A 15,891-nucleotide genomic window follows, 5' to 3' on the forward strand; every position below is an offset into this window, starting at 1 on the left:
TAACATAATATAAATGTATTTAAAGAGATACTACACTTAAAATTTATTACTTTTCGCGATATACAACAAACATGTCTCAATCTTATTCCAATTATATTGCAAAACAAGATCTGTCGATAAAACAAAAGATCTGTATAATTTCATATGTTTAGACAAAGTTTTAATTGCATTTTTAATGCACATCTTGACAGGAAAAGAAACGTGTTAAAGAGAAGCATTACACAACGTAATTTGGAAAAATCGAATCATTGAAAATTATGAAAACACACGGAAAAGTATTTACTTGACAGGATTAATCTTATATAGATAAAAAAAAAAATACAGTTTAACTGTAATTACTATTTCAGTCGACGAGTACCAGTTGATCGACAAAGATGCGCGTCTGCATTTCGCCAGCGCATCCTCAGCAGTAAAGTTTTAAGTTGCGATAAGACGCATCGTAATTCTCATTCCGCGACTCGATACACCTCGCAATATCTCACCTTATTTTGAGCAGCTTGAGAACGAGCTTTTGCGTTCGCGCGCATACAATGACTCATTATTAATCACCATTGCAAGTAAAATATCTGACATGTCGCATTTCGGTGAATATATACACGAAAAATAGTTTTTTTTCAATTCGAAAAAAGAGAACAAGCAGTCATTAATGTAGCAAAAATATCGCAGTCAAAAAATAATTAATATCATTTACGTGTCCTAATATAATTCTCTGCCGACCTTTTGACCTGATAATCGCATCGAATCTCAATCGGCCACATTTCGCGAAAGAGATATATTCATATATTCATCATTAATTTATTCAGAGTTTCTTCTATTATGAGATTCCACTTAAATTAACCAAATTTTTCATGTAACAAGTGATTTCGCGACATGCGACGCGCTTTCGCAGTGAAGTGTTAATTGCTTATCGACGAGAATTCCTTATCGCACTACAAATTTATGATAACGCATTGACGATGAATGCGCACGAAAAGAACGATACGTTAATTAAGACTCAGGATATACAAGATAGCGGTAGAGAGGGAGCGTACATAGCAATATCTTCGTAATAAACATCAATTTTTCGACAATAGTATGATAATCGGGCGTTTAACTGCAGCTGCATACTACGCGCAACGTTATAAAGACTGATAAATGATGACAGATGCAAACTATGCACAACGAGATGAATGATTAAATAATACGAGGTGGCATTGGCTATAAGTCAAATGTGACGATTTCCGTGTAGTACTTTCAAATAGATTATACTAATATAATTAAAATATTTAATATTTACGATTTATTATTAGTACACTGAAAGAACAATTTTGATAAATTTGATATCTAAAAATTTAGTTACAGATTTGCAAATAATTTTGCTAAACTATGAAAACAATTATGTAGGACACCTAATATGGTTGCTAGAATGTCAAAACTTTTTGCAGTATTGCTCATTATGCTTGAACGCTCTACATAATTATTTTGATGGGTCAACGAAATTATTTTCAGATCTAATCTAGTTAAATTTTTAGATATTTCAGCAAAATCGTTCTTTCCATAATTCTTTTGTAATCTCCAAACACAGATTTCAATTGTTCAATGTTCAATATTTTCATTTTTAATATTCTCTTTATTTCCATTTATCATACTTATTGTTGTAAATGCCTAATTCGCATAAAATCTTGATAGTAATCTCCAGAGTGGTCGCAAGAATAATTGCGTGAATCACGAAAAATCGTCGTTGCGCATTAACGAAGAGGTGTCGAGAAAATCTTCAATTTCTTTGGAATCACGCGACGCGCACGCCTCAATCGCGACCGCAGGAATCAGCCAAGTCATCGTCGCGCCAGAGCGTACAAACTTCAAGGTTACGTAATGAGTCATGAAAATCTGGTCGTACAACTCGCCGAACGTCCGAACAAATATTTTTTCTCTCCGTACAAAAATTCAAGCTGGTTTTTCCAAACAATTGGCTTTTCCTCGAAATAAGATTTATACTAATACAAAGACTCAAAATGACGTGAGAAATAAACTCAGCGTTTTATATATTTTCTCGATAACATTTACAAGGCGAATTTATAAATGCGCTGTAAAATCACGAAAGTCCACTAAGCTACGCGGAAGTTAGAGCGATTCAGCATTTTCCGCGGAATCATGCATGTGACAATGCATGCAAGCCGCTTATCTCGCAATGATTTGCGCGATGACTGCGATCGGATTATCGTGAGATTAATCATCGACCTAAAGCAACGATGTTCCTTTTCTTCGTGAGGATACTATATCCTTCGTCGGATTGACTTTATTAAGACCCGAGCAGTGCGCAATCAACAGAGGTGAAGCATGAACTTGTACCGCGTGTGCATTGATAATCCTGGCATCGCCGTTCCGCGTATGAATGAAATATAATCTCTTTCTGCTATATAGATAGTATAGCAGAAAGAGATGTAGCCATCATAAATCAAATTCTCGATTCTAAATAGACTCGAGATTACTTTATCAAAAAGTTTCAAAATACAAAATAATTATTCTTTGTCTAATTTTATATTTTTATATGTACTGCGATTTATTAAAAAATACTGTTTATCATATAGAAGTATTAAACCTTACCAACACATTTGCGTGGTGTTTCCACAGCTACTAATCTTATCATCTTGCGCTTAACACGCTAAATGATAGTATAAGTAAATAAATAAATTTCTATCTCTTTAATAATGTGTGAAAATGGCATTCTGTTAAAATTATCATCCTATTAGCATTACTCCATTTACTAAGCGCATGCTTTTCTTAACAAGTGAGTCAATACGACTTTTCCTTGACAAGAACAGCGTGCGAGAAAACAACGCAGTCAGTTTGCGTGTTTTCCGCGATTGTTTCATCCACATCAGTTCGTTATATATTCACGACAAGCGAAGCTCGAGTCCTTGATCGATTCCAGAAGTAATTAGACTGCAGGCGCGGCCCTCGGATGAAATTCCAGGCGGGAGAGGTGCCGAACCAATCTTATCTCTCGTGCCATTTAAGAAGACGAAGAAGTAGGGCGGGTGACCACGCCCGGGATTAGACCAATGACGCTGTACCGGGAAACAGTTCGTCGAATAAAATCATTATCTATCTCTACCTGTAGATTGGCCGTTTACAAGCTGAATATGATTACAATTTTGCTTTTTTTTTTTAAAGGCTGTCGAGTCACTATATTAAAACAATAAATTAAATAACAAGAAACAGATATTTCCCGAATGTTTTATCAAAATTTTGCTAAATCGATTACGAATATAATTAATTTACTTACAAAAAATACATTAAAAGGAAACGAATTTCGTACAGTATGTTATTTGAGTGAGAAAGGAAAACATATATTTTTTATTTTAAATTTATCAAAGAATCTGTTAACTCAAACAAGCTGAGAATATTTTGCATAAAAACCTATAGTATTTATCTTCATCATTATTAAAACGATATTAAAATATGCAACTAATTAACGTGGATCAATGCTAATTAATTTTATATGTTATTAAAAAACGCACTTGCATAGTTTCTCAATTTTTTTATTTCTCTTTTTATAAATATTTGTCATACGCTTATTGATTAATTGTACGTTGCATTAATGCTAAAAGATTAATTATTTAGGGAACCTTGATCGAAGTACATTGTGGTAAGCTATTACTATCGCTATTACTGTCGTTACATAATGCACTTGAATTGAATTATTCATGAATGATAATAATTCATAGTCTTTCCAATATTAAACGTCACCAATATAATCCAAAGAAAGGTACAAATCGATAAATTAAATTTTACAATTTTTCTACATACTACATACTAATCTTTTTAGAATCCACGTAACAGTCACGATTCTCGACGAGCTAAAGAAAAAAAACTGAAGAAAAATATTCGATCCTCCGGAGCGAAAAATTGCTGAAGAAACTCGATGTGCTTCTTTCGCCTTCCTCACGGCACGCAGATCAAAACGGCGAAGATTCGAAAACGGTGCCACTTTCTACGATCGTCCTCCGCGGATATAACGGCGAGGATATAGCGGCACCATTCCTCAATTCTAAACCGAATGGCCTCGAGGGGCCCGCTCGGCCAATGGCGGAGCCACGATTTTTAACCCGACGGCCCTCCGCTCGCCTCGGTTCCTAAGCTGTTATATCGCTACAGTGCCTTCTCTAATCGGTGGCCCGTTTCGACCAATAGCAATCCAGTTTAGACGGGAGTAGAAGCTTAGGAAATGGTTAGTTTCTATCTCCTTCTCTCTCCTCTTTTTTCTCTTTCGGCCCCTCTCCCCCTCCAGCTGTAGTAGGGCCGCGGCCAACTCTCACGAGATACAAGGCTATCCTTTGTCCGAAACTCACTTGGCACTCGGCCGCGTTGAAAACGTCTCCCGTCTCCACTATAATCGCATCGTAATTGCAATAAGCGACCAGTCGCCGATGGTTTGGCACGCGGGCTCACGTTTCGCTCAGGTAAACCCATGATGTTTTCTTCACCATTCTGTAAACCGTACTATCTTCTTGCCTAGTCGGTGTGGTTCCGATTCACATTAGATCCTGACGTACTAGTCGTAATTCAAAGACAATACTCGCAATTAGATTTATACGAGAAGATTTCTCTCGTGACCCAACAACACTCAATAGCTTTCTTCATCAAAGTATTGATGAATGGAATTTATTATTAACACACATACACATATAAAAATCTATTGATATCAATATAAAATTTGTCATCTCTATAATAATATCTAATAATTTAAGAATATTTTAATTATCTTAATATATTCAGTTATAATAACACAGGAGACAAACGCATTGTCCCCTTTTCGCTAATTTACAAGTATAATCCATCCAAAAATTGACGTATAAATCTCGCAAGTGATGCAAATGAATCCGTGAAGCCAACTAAATAATGCCGAATGGTCTCGTTTAATGATGCTCCCGTTTGCATAACGTTAACGAAAAATCAGATCGTTGTTGCTTTCAGACCTCGTTTTACGTCGGTCAAGTAAACATGACAATTGCAATTTGACGGAAAAACGAGAAAAACTGGCGTCCACGCCTAGATGCAAGTTATCTGCATCGCTTTGTTGCATGATCGCGAGAATCCCATTCACCTGGCGGGACCGCTTAGAGGTTTCCAAGCAGAGCGAAGGACGATGGCGTACACGATGGATGTCGAAAGACTCCGACAGGAGAGCGTTGCCTGTCTCTCGCGAAGACACAATGCGATATACCTGCCTGCCTGATTGCCGTGCCTCATTAATGACTCGAAATGATGCTCGAGGATGACGATTCGCGCGCGAACTCGTCGGATATCAAAATTCTCGATCTTACGGAGCGTCCAGAATAAAAATAAGCAGCGATGAATAGTAAGTTGCGCGAAACGAGAGTTCCCATAGAAACCTATTGTTGCCGTCGTTGTCTGATCCTTTGATCGTGTCTCCTTGAGCATGAAAATACCAACAGACAGTCACGAGTCACGTTTTTAGCACACGCCACCTACGTTCCCGCATAAGATCATAATCATCGGTCGTATAATTACCACTCTATGAAATAAAATGGTAATTCCCAAACCGTGACACATTCCCCTTCGGAATTTCCTCGCAACTCAACAAACCCTTTCCTGTATTCGCGTGACACCGTATGACACGACATTTCGCCGATGATCACGGTGATGCACGACGGTTACTTTGAGAATAACATTTTTGGAGTAATTCCCGTTGCGAAGCTCGACGTGCCCTCGAAATGATCACTCGAGGGGTTTTCAGACATCGACGGGCGAAGTACCAGCTGCCAAATCTTTTACAGCCATTCTCTTTGTTCCCCTCTCTCCCCGCCCCCCTCTCTCTCTCTCTCACTCATTCAGAGTCCTGGCTTACTAACGGCCGTGAAGCAGCCAATGCATCGAGGGGCTGCTTCCTTTTCTTCAACAGCATACTATAAACGTGCACGCATCTGTGCACAACAGAGCAGGATCGGTGAACCTAGCTAACTAATTATTTTTAACGATCATTAAGGAGCGACAATGTAATTGAGATATCTTCAAAAAACTTTTTCAATCCTTTATTCTGGTTATTTTCGCATGTTATACATATTTTCGTATATATGTTGTATACTAATTGTATAGTTGTCCTTAATGTTCAATGAAAGCCACAAAATCAGTTTAGTTTAGAAATGTTCTTTAAGGTTACAACATATGACTTAAAAAAATATTTCTAAATTAATTTTATGTTTTTATTGGCCGTTAAGAAAAAAACAGCTGGAATTAAAGTTATCAAAAATTTTGATTCTGTACGTAACGCACATACATGAAAATATATACGAAAGCAAGCATGAATAATTTTTCTTGAATTTTCAATGATATAATATGCTTCAAATAAATCGAGACTTTAAAACAAGTTTGAGATATTTTTCTAGATCATTCTAATATTCCAAATATTTTTAGTTAGAAAAAATATTCTTTAAATTTTTATCATTGATTGATAAAATCTCTTTTTCTTTTCTTAAAAAGAAAGAATTTCATTGAAAATAATAGTCACGATGTTAATCATAATTTAGACCGAGTCAATATACTCTACGTGAACATTTACGGGATATCTCAGTTTTAGTATCATTACTGCTCGGAATTACGACCGTTCATTATTCTACAGCTCGTAACTAGCAATCATTTTGCAACAATGGCCGCTCCCATTCTTTGCAACAACTACGTATGAAAATTTCCAGGGGGAGATACCTCTGGCGCGACATTCACAGACGATCACAACCTCTTTGAAGCCGGTCGAGGAGACATGTACCTGACATATACCTACTACGACAGTATCAGATCTGCAATCCGATAATCATACATTCTCGAATCAGTTTAGTTCAAGTTAATGTCGCGACGCACGGAAATACACAGTGATAATATTAATGTGAAACTAAAACGTTCAATCAGCAAATAGATTTGATTAATTAGCATCTTTTTTCCACGTTCATAGTGGGATTCGAGAATAAGGCACTCTAACTTTTTCGCTGCACGCCTAACAAGACTTTCGTCGTAGTCGCGTCTGCCTAAGCGGTAATCGGACACCAAACGAGGTAGCGGAGTCGTTGTCTGGTGACCCATTTATCGCTCTACGCTGTCTAGTGTTACAACCGCGAGAAGAGTCGCGTCGCGAAATATTATCGTACGGGCCATGGTAGATTCGTCAATGACAAAGAAGTGACAGTGATGAACCGGATCATATGACGAACGGAAGGAAAGTGAGATTATTCTACATTTCTATCGAAATTCGTCTATTTTTTTTTCGCAGTCGTAATCGCAATATCCGCAACTGCGACCGATAAGATAGCCAGGAAGACTCAAACCTTTTCAGATCCGTTGCTCTGAATCTGTCCCACAAATAACACACAAAGCAGAATGAAATGGTATAGTGCTTCAAAATAAACAACGACTATTCTGAGATTGAGATAAAAAGTATTTTATTCATTTATAAAAATGCGTACTAAATTAATCTTGTTTAAATTTAAAATTAAATTTTAAATCACAGAGTGCTGATTGAATGTAAACAGTGATTCGATATGCATTATAAATATTACTCTAATTTGCTTAAAACTTGTAGAGAAAATACTTTGTAAATCGAATGTACTTATACGTATGAAATTTGTACTTCTAATGGATTAAAAAGCGCATATTACTTGTAATATGTTACACATCCTATATGGCACGACGCTGCTTAGGGTAATAGCTAACAGCTAATGAAAATGTTGAAACGGTCAGACAGAAGAGACGAGATGTAAGAAAGGCGAGATGATAAACAGAAAGAAACGGATAAGTCAAGAGTGAGGATAAAAGCGAGCATGCGAGAAAGAAAGAGAGAAAACGAGAGAAAAAAAGAGAAAGAGAGAGAGAGAGAGAGAGAGAGAGAGAGAGAGAGAGAGAGAGTAAGACAAGCTTCATATGCATGTAGAATGCAACAGTTAGCGAATGGTGCGAAGAGAGATGCTATTGCCGACGTGTGCATGTGAGCTAAAGTGAAAAGCGACGAGAGAATGAGACGGAGAGAGACTGTGCCGATCTCACATGTCGCTTTTTCAACGTACGTGTGTACATGCACACGAACCAAATCGCGCACATACATATTCCGCATATACATAGACGCGCATACGAGCGAAGAAGATGAGAGTGAAGCTCTCTAGCGGTTGAATATCGGCGTTTCGGTCGGCGTGATAAAGCGAAGCCTCGCGCCGGATGAAATTTTGCGGCGTACGCACGAGGGACGATTAAAACGCAACAGATCACCGCCGCCATCCGTCACCGGATTAGCCCTCGTGTTTTCAACTCCGCTTCGCTTCACCACCAGCGTGCGAATGATATTCTAACGGCCCGCTCGCGGATCGTGACGGAGAGCGTATGGAAAGCATCCCGTCATTTGAAATGAATTAACGCCCGAAGAACTGTAATCATTTTATCCTATTATTATTATCCGACAGGTGTGAAATGAAATGAAGGGAAAAAAGTGAGAGGGCACGGGAAGGATTTACGGTACCGTGTGCTTTTAGTTTTGTAAAAAATTGATATTTTATTTCTTGCTAGATATCCACTTCTTGTTATTTTTGTTCTATCATTCTTTCGATTCATTGATATTCTTTATATAGATGATAAATCAACAAGAGCAGATATATATTAATCAATAGAATAAATTCATGGAATGTCAATAGAATTAATCTGATTACACTAGTTTATAAATTTTGAAGCATTTTTAATAGAAAAAAAGAAACAATTTTTCTTAGTTTGAGACACTGAGTTCGAATCTGTTGCCAAAAAACCATCAGGATTAATCTTGAAGACATAGCATGCTATTTTTAAGACATTTTTTTTTTTTTAATAATTTAAGTACGACACTGATGAGCGAATCGGATATTTATCAAGATTTAATGATAATTGTGAAACGTTATCGAGATATTGAAACAAAAACATGCTAGACTTTATAATAATCGATTCAATTATATAATAAAAATAAAAAATAAACACTTCTAACGCTCAACACTTCTAAGTTGTTTTCTAATCTCAATAACTTTATTATAATATCGGAAAAAATGTCTCCTCTTATGTCTCAAAAAACCAAATCTGATGGAAATATTTCAGCATCGACAATTATCCTAGAAATAGTCTTTGCATACTTTTGCATTTAGTTCAAAAAGTAGTGTTATTAATTCAATCAAAAAAATATAATTTTTCAATATTATCTAATATTTAATAATATTATATCTAAAAATTGTAATTAGAAAATATACCCTATACACAATAAAACAATTCTTCGATTCTGTAAAAACTTAATACTGGAAGAATTGCAAAATTATCGAAAAATAGATTTTGATTTGACAATATTAATTTCGATATAAATTTTGCGTTTTTACGTTTACAATTTTCACTCATCGACGAAACGGTGCAAGTGTCCCGAGCTTCAACTGGTAGCAGTTACAGCTGATAATCCAACGATATAGTAAATTTAGTCTCTCGAAATTATTTATCTCGTAAATAATTTAAAAGCCAGGGGCGTTAATTACGCGAAATTAGCATCTAACTTCCAACACGACAAGAGAAACTTCTCGCGTAGTGCGGACGGGGGAGGGGAAGAAGGAAGGGACGAAGAACACAGGAGTAGTTGTAAATTGCTTTATCGTATTGCGGGCTTCTCGGCGGCGCATTCGGATGAACGGCGAATGAGGCACGGGGAAACGAAGTAACTGATTTATGAACTGGAGTTACGAGACGTCGTCTAACACGATGGGAGATCGGTTGCGTGCCCATGAATGTCAAATAAACGTAGGACATGGATTCATCGGAGCGCAGCTTATCGTCACTGACATGCCGTTTTAATCAGTTAGGATACTTAGACAGAATCCTCCGAACTTTCCGTTAGGATAGCCGGTTATCTATACTTTATTCGCACCAGCTTTGCCATTCTACGACTACCAAATGCTAACGTTGTTCGTTAATGAGCTAGCCGGCCGCACTAATTATCCTCAGGGTCTACGTAATCACTTAATACCTTGTTATCCGATTGTATCGGATACGTTGACCTATTTTGCAGTTTCGAAACATTCGCTACTCATGTGTCCGGGCGATTATTATTTAAAATGGCCTTTCGCACATTGATGCATAGTCGACCATTGAGAAACTTTTCTTTCATCGCGTTGAGGCAATCGGTTATGCAAGTGCAAAGTTCCAAAGCGGAACGATTTAATTGCCGCGACGAGTCCGGCAAGATTAATATATACGAGATTTATTTAAAAAGTGATTGAAACTATACAAATTATAAAACAGCTTTTAAAACTACAAAAGACAGATTAAAAATAGACACAATGCAGTATAAATTTTGCAAAATTGTGACAAAGTTTTATATTAATTATAAAATAAACGAATCATAATAGAAATTATGGATTGTCTTAATTATCAGATGTAAATTTTTTTATTTCTTGCTTGATCGGTCTGTTTTTTTTTTACTATGTATCAATATTTTATCCTACGAATTAATTTTGTAATTTTCATAGTTAAAGAGAACTAATTGTAAATTAAGTTCCATGAGTTTTTTCGTTATTATTTATGTGAATAAAATAATATTAAGTCATCTGTTTTGGTCTGTTAAAATTTGACCTTGATTAATTTTTTAACATATAAATGAGCGGTTTAATTTTTAATTTATAATATATTATTATGATAGAAATGTTGATATAATATAGTTATGTTTTTTCTTTTCATCAACTAATAAATGAATTTATTATTTTTATAAAAATTATATCAAGACTATATAGATTAATATTATTTTACAGGGATATTTTGTTCAATAGCACTACAATTTAACCTAAATTTTTGAAAAATAGCCTTAGTACAACAATAAGAAAAATATATCGTTTAACAAACGATTAAAAATTTTAGCTACATGTGAAAGCATATAACATTAAAAGTTTAATTAAACTTTACGGCGATTTTTATTTCTTTCTTCTATCGATAGTATCGTAAGACCTTCTGGATTATGCACACAGCAATTCGTTTTACTGCGTATTGCGATTTATTTCTATCTGCTTTCCCTTCGAGTGCTAATGTCGCTTTGAAGTTCTTCGAAGTTCTCATCGCCATCGCATCGGTCGCCAAAATAGGGGAAAAAGCGAAGTAATGGGGTAAGCGAAAGACGAGAGGGAAACGGACGGAAAGAAGATGTGTCATTTTCGTCAATTTAACGGACCCCGCTTCTTCTTATGACCCTCAAGCAGCTCGCGGCGCTTGGTCCCCACCGTGCCCTACCAACTTCCGCCCCTGGCTTGCTCCCACCCTCGTCTCGTCGAAGCGAGGTCAATCGACGGAGAGGGCTGAAGACGACCCCCACCCTCTTGCAGCGACCCTCCCTACCACGGCTACTCAATATCGTTTCATTACGCACCCTGCTCCACCGACTACCCAACCACCCTTCCCTCTTTCTCTCTCGGTTTCTCTCTTGCCTCGGTTTAACCCCCATCGTACTCCTCACTTCGCCTCCTTACGTCTCTCCGCTCCTACCACGGCGACGAAACACGAACGCCGACGAATTTTTATTGTTACTTCTCGCGCCGCTTCCTCTGACCTCCTGCCACCCACCACCCCCATCCACCCAACGCCTTCTCCTCTCCCTTTTTTATGCGCCTTTTAACGATCAGCAGTAACTGCGCCCATCCGCCGCCTCTTCCGCCTTGCCTTGCATTGCGTTGCTTTGCCTTGCTTGCCGAGTCTTTTTGGAAAACAAACAGATGCGACTGAACAATAGGAAAAGGAATGAAATTAATAATCACTCTCTATTTAGAAACACACATCAAAATATATATTGCTTTCCAAGTTTGTTACGATTTTTTTCATTTATAATATATCTTTCTGGCACAAATTACGGGAATCGGACTAATCGGAAGTGATGTCCTAATGAATCGGAAGTATAGCCTTATCTGTTTGATCGATTCAAGTTTCAGAGATGAATGTCACACTTTAGTGGTCTTTATACATTCTCAACTCTCTAAAGAACTATTAATATTACATCTAACTATTAATATCACATCTTTTACAAAGCTATATATCCTCTATAAATCTTCTACTAGACAATGAAATATTACCGGATACGTGTTTAACAGCGGAGCGCATGCTCGCATAATCCATGCTTTGTATGAATAAAAGGCAAGTGTGCTAAATAGATGGGCCTTCACTTTTCTTCACATCAAAGAAATTAACGTAATCATTTTGATGACTCGGAAGTGACATTTGACTCTAGCGTTACTTGATAGAACTCTTTATACATTATTTATTTCTTACACATACTCTGATACATAAGCTTCTCACTTGTGATAATCAATGATATGCGAAATCTCTTTCTAGCCGCATTCTCTAAGATTACACTCTATATTCTCTTCTTTATAAAAACGTTACGGTAATAAAGTCTTACAAACTTTACTAGTCTTTACTAGTGATGGAAGCTGAAATTATCGCTCTATTTAGAAAAAAAAAACGTTGTCGCTTTGCTTTTTTCGACTTTATTAGACTTTATTAAATTATAAAAACTCGTCCTCACTGAAGCAAATATGCTGATCACATACTAGCTTTTTCTTCTTTTATAAAAGAAGAAAAAAGAAGAAAAAGGAACCACAATAACACGATCGACTTCAAGAGGATACAAGTCTTTATAATTTAACGTAGTCTATTAGAAGAAAAAACTATGACCGGTATTCATAGTAATTCGATTTTTTAATTTATATTTAAGACTAAGTACAGTCTTAAAAATATCATAAATCAATCAGAGAGCCGTATTAGCTTCTTAAACTTAAATTGCTAAAGACGTTCTTAAAATAAAAACTGACTATGAATATCGATCCATGACATTCTTTCTAAATAGAGAGCGATTAATTTCAACTGTTATCACTGGTAAAGATTCAAAATCATAAGAGCGCGGCTCGTTCTTCTAAACAGTGATCTCTGTCGCGTCTAATCGCGCACGTGCACACGCATCACGCCGTAGCCTCGTGTTACCTGCGTTTCACAACGGAGATCCTTTTACCTATACTACGTCGATCCACTTCCGCGTTTTCACGTCTGCCGAATCCGCCTCTGTCGTGCAGTCGTACGGCGTCCACGTCGTGACGGCGCAATAATGCAATCCAGACATCGTTACTGCCGACAATCGCGGCGCACGGTGCCCTCGCGAGATCGCGACTCCCCGTTGGCCCTCGACTCTTTGGTACCACGAAAGGCGGGACGGCGCGGGGGAAGAGGCTTCATTACGTCCAATTCCATGTCCTCTCGCCGGCAGCCGGCGATGGGTATCGCGCGATTACGTGCATGCAAACCGACAACGAGGATTACGCTGTGCGTGACGATTACCGCGCGTCTCTCACCGTATTTCACTTAGACACTCGCGATATCGAAACTTCGGAATATCGGGACCGATCACCGACCGGTGAACGACGTGCGCGTAACAGGTGTAACTAACTCCTTCGAAGGGCGAGGAGTCTTGCCGCCTCGGCGGAGCAACAGTTTCCTAAACTTTGGAAGTTGTCCGTGTAAATTGCATAAAAGGATGACGATCTTTTTTCTGAAGACACCGCCTTTAGAATTCACTCACTGAACCAACACCTTTTACCGTGATTTGACCACATAATGCTTATCTACTTCGATGACCATTCACTCGTCTTCTTTTCCGAACACTTTCGTCTCATCCTTGGCTGTGATGCGTCGCGACAACGTGCCAACGTCACAATAGTTGCCGTTAACTGATAATACAATGCGTACACCATTCGGAACACTACCGAGATTTTGAAAGCCGGTATCACTCTCCGTCACCTTTTTCCGAACGCGCACTGGTCGATCCTCCAAGATCGTCTCGAGAGGAGAAGCAGAGGAACGCGACGCATATATGCAACTCGTGTCGCACCTCTGCACCCTCACCCGCCCCGCTCGCCTCCACCACTTTCCGTCGAATTCCACTGTCGGCCTTTCTTTTTAGGATTTCTTCGCTACGGAAGACGAAAATGAAATACGAGAGAAATAAGGAAAGAGTAGAAGGTAGGACGAGGAAGATGGCGAGAACGGAAAGGAGAGAGGGTGTCTCGAGGAAGGATTCGCGAAAATTTCTCGACCACCAGTGGCAGCTGCGTTCCGAAATGAGGAGCGACGCGAACGAGAGGTGGCGGCGGACGATGACGGTGGAGGAGGAAGGGAGAGAACCACGGAGGGCGCGCAGAGAGCGGACAGAGAGGGGAATCGGGGCCAAAGAGACGGAGGGTGCAAAGCGGGAGAGGTCACAAAAGTGGAGGAAGAAGCGTAACGGCGAGTGCACGCAACACCGACGCGTGCGGAAACGTGCCTTCCGCGAGTACCGGAGCTCGCCCCTTGACGGACTAACCGAAAAGCAAAGAAGGGGAAGTCGGGATGGAAGAAGACTGGTGGGAGACGGTGACGGCGACGGAGGGAGAGGGTGAAAAAGGGGGCAGGTGGAAAGGACGGATAGTCGTAAGAAGAAGAAAAGAAGGTTTCGGGCGGCGGCCGGGATCGCTTGGTTGTCTGTGGTCAAGGCACGCAGCTTGTGCAGTATTCTCTGCGCGTCTGACGATGCCCGCCTGCTACCCCCTCGGCGACGCCGAACGAGGGGTAAACATCGCCGACGTGGAAGGGTGGACTGAGGAAGAAGAGGAAGAAGAGGAGGTCGTAGAGCCTGTCTCGCGAGCCTGATTTCGCCACCCTTCCCTATACGGGAAATTGCACGCGCGGCGCCTAATTCTTCTCGTAGCTTCTCGTACCGATAACGGAGACGCCGACGTCAATCTCCTTTTCCAATTTCATCAAATTTCGATGGATCATCTTCTCACTCGAACATGATTTATGTTTTTTTTTTTTAATTAAATTCCCAATTCTTTGACACTAAACATCTGGCCTATTGTTTTTCTGTTGCCAAATTCGTTCTCGATATTGATGAAAATCAGACATAGGTATATCGATTACCGTCTGAATGTAGTTTAATCTTTAGACCGATTATCGATTATCAGTCTCAGAAAAGAGAATAATTACATATTCGCAAGAATCTATCTACGAAAAATTATTTTCGATCGAGGATTATAGGAAGTTACTAGCTATCGAGTATTAAATTGTATTACACAATGTATATAGTTAACTTAATATAATAAGACTATATCCGTGATAATTCGATTTATCACATGACAAAACATGACAAAAATATTCAAACAATCTTGAAATCGCAGTTATTTAATTGCATTAATTAATTGTACGATTGTTATATCGGAGATGTGATTTTCGGTAAAAGAAACCGCAATTACCTCTTCTACAATATAAATAGATAATCAAGAGGAAGACGTTTTCTCAACAGACGCACTCACGAAAACTTCAAACCGCACGGGAAACTACTCACAGAATATTATCGGATTTTCCGGCAGCGTGGTACCACCCTGTTGAACGTACAGGCGCGAGTAGGAGTCACGCCTGGCACATAGTCAGCCAGGATTCGGCGTTTCGGTTCGCAACAGGTCTCAACCACCAGCGTGTTTTCTCTTTCTCTCTCCCTCCCTCTCTCCCTCCCTCTCCCTCCCTCACACACACACACACACACACACACACACACACACACACACAAAATCTCTCTCTCTCTTTCTCTTCTTCTCTCTTTCCCTTTTCATTCTCTCTTTCTCATTGCATCTCTCTTCCACTCTTGACCTATCTTGTTCGTTCTTCACGTTCGCACACTAATAGAAATTCCGTTTTTACACTATACATCTACGACGCACACAGAAACATGCCACGCGGAACGTAGGCGATCGTATGCATGTACAATATATACCCACACGCGCACAAGTACACGCTTCAACAAATATATATATATATATATATACATATGTATATATATATATA

At 38.8% G+C, this 15,891-nt stretch overlaps 1 protein-coding gene across 2 annotated transcripts in view; it reads right to left on the reverse strand.

Annotated features, from left to right (window-relative positions):
* LOC108694856 (mushroom body large-type Kenyon cell-specific protein 1) overlaps window positions 1-15,891 on the reverse strand; it is a 44,805-nt gene that overhangs the window by 28,515 nt on the left and 399 nt on the right. The window lies entirely within an intron of this gene.

The sequence above is a fragment of the Atta colombica genome, unplaced genomic scaffold (assembly GCF_001594045.1).
Source record: "Atta colombica isolate Treedump-2 unplaced genomic scaffold, Acol1.0 scaffold125, whole genome shotgun sequence".
Lineage (NCBI taxonomy): Eukaryota > Metazoa > Arthropoda > Insecta > Hymenoptera > Formicidae > Atta > Atta colombica.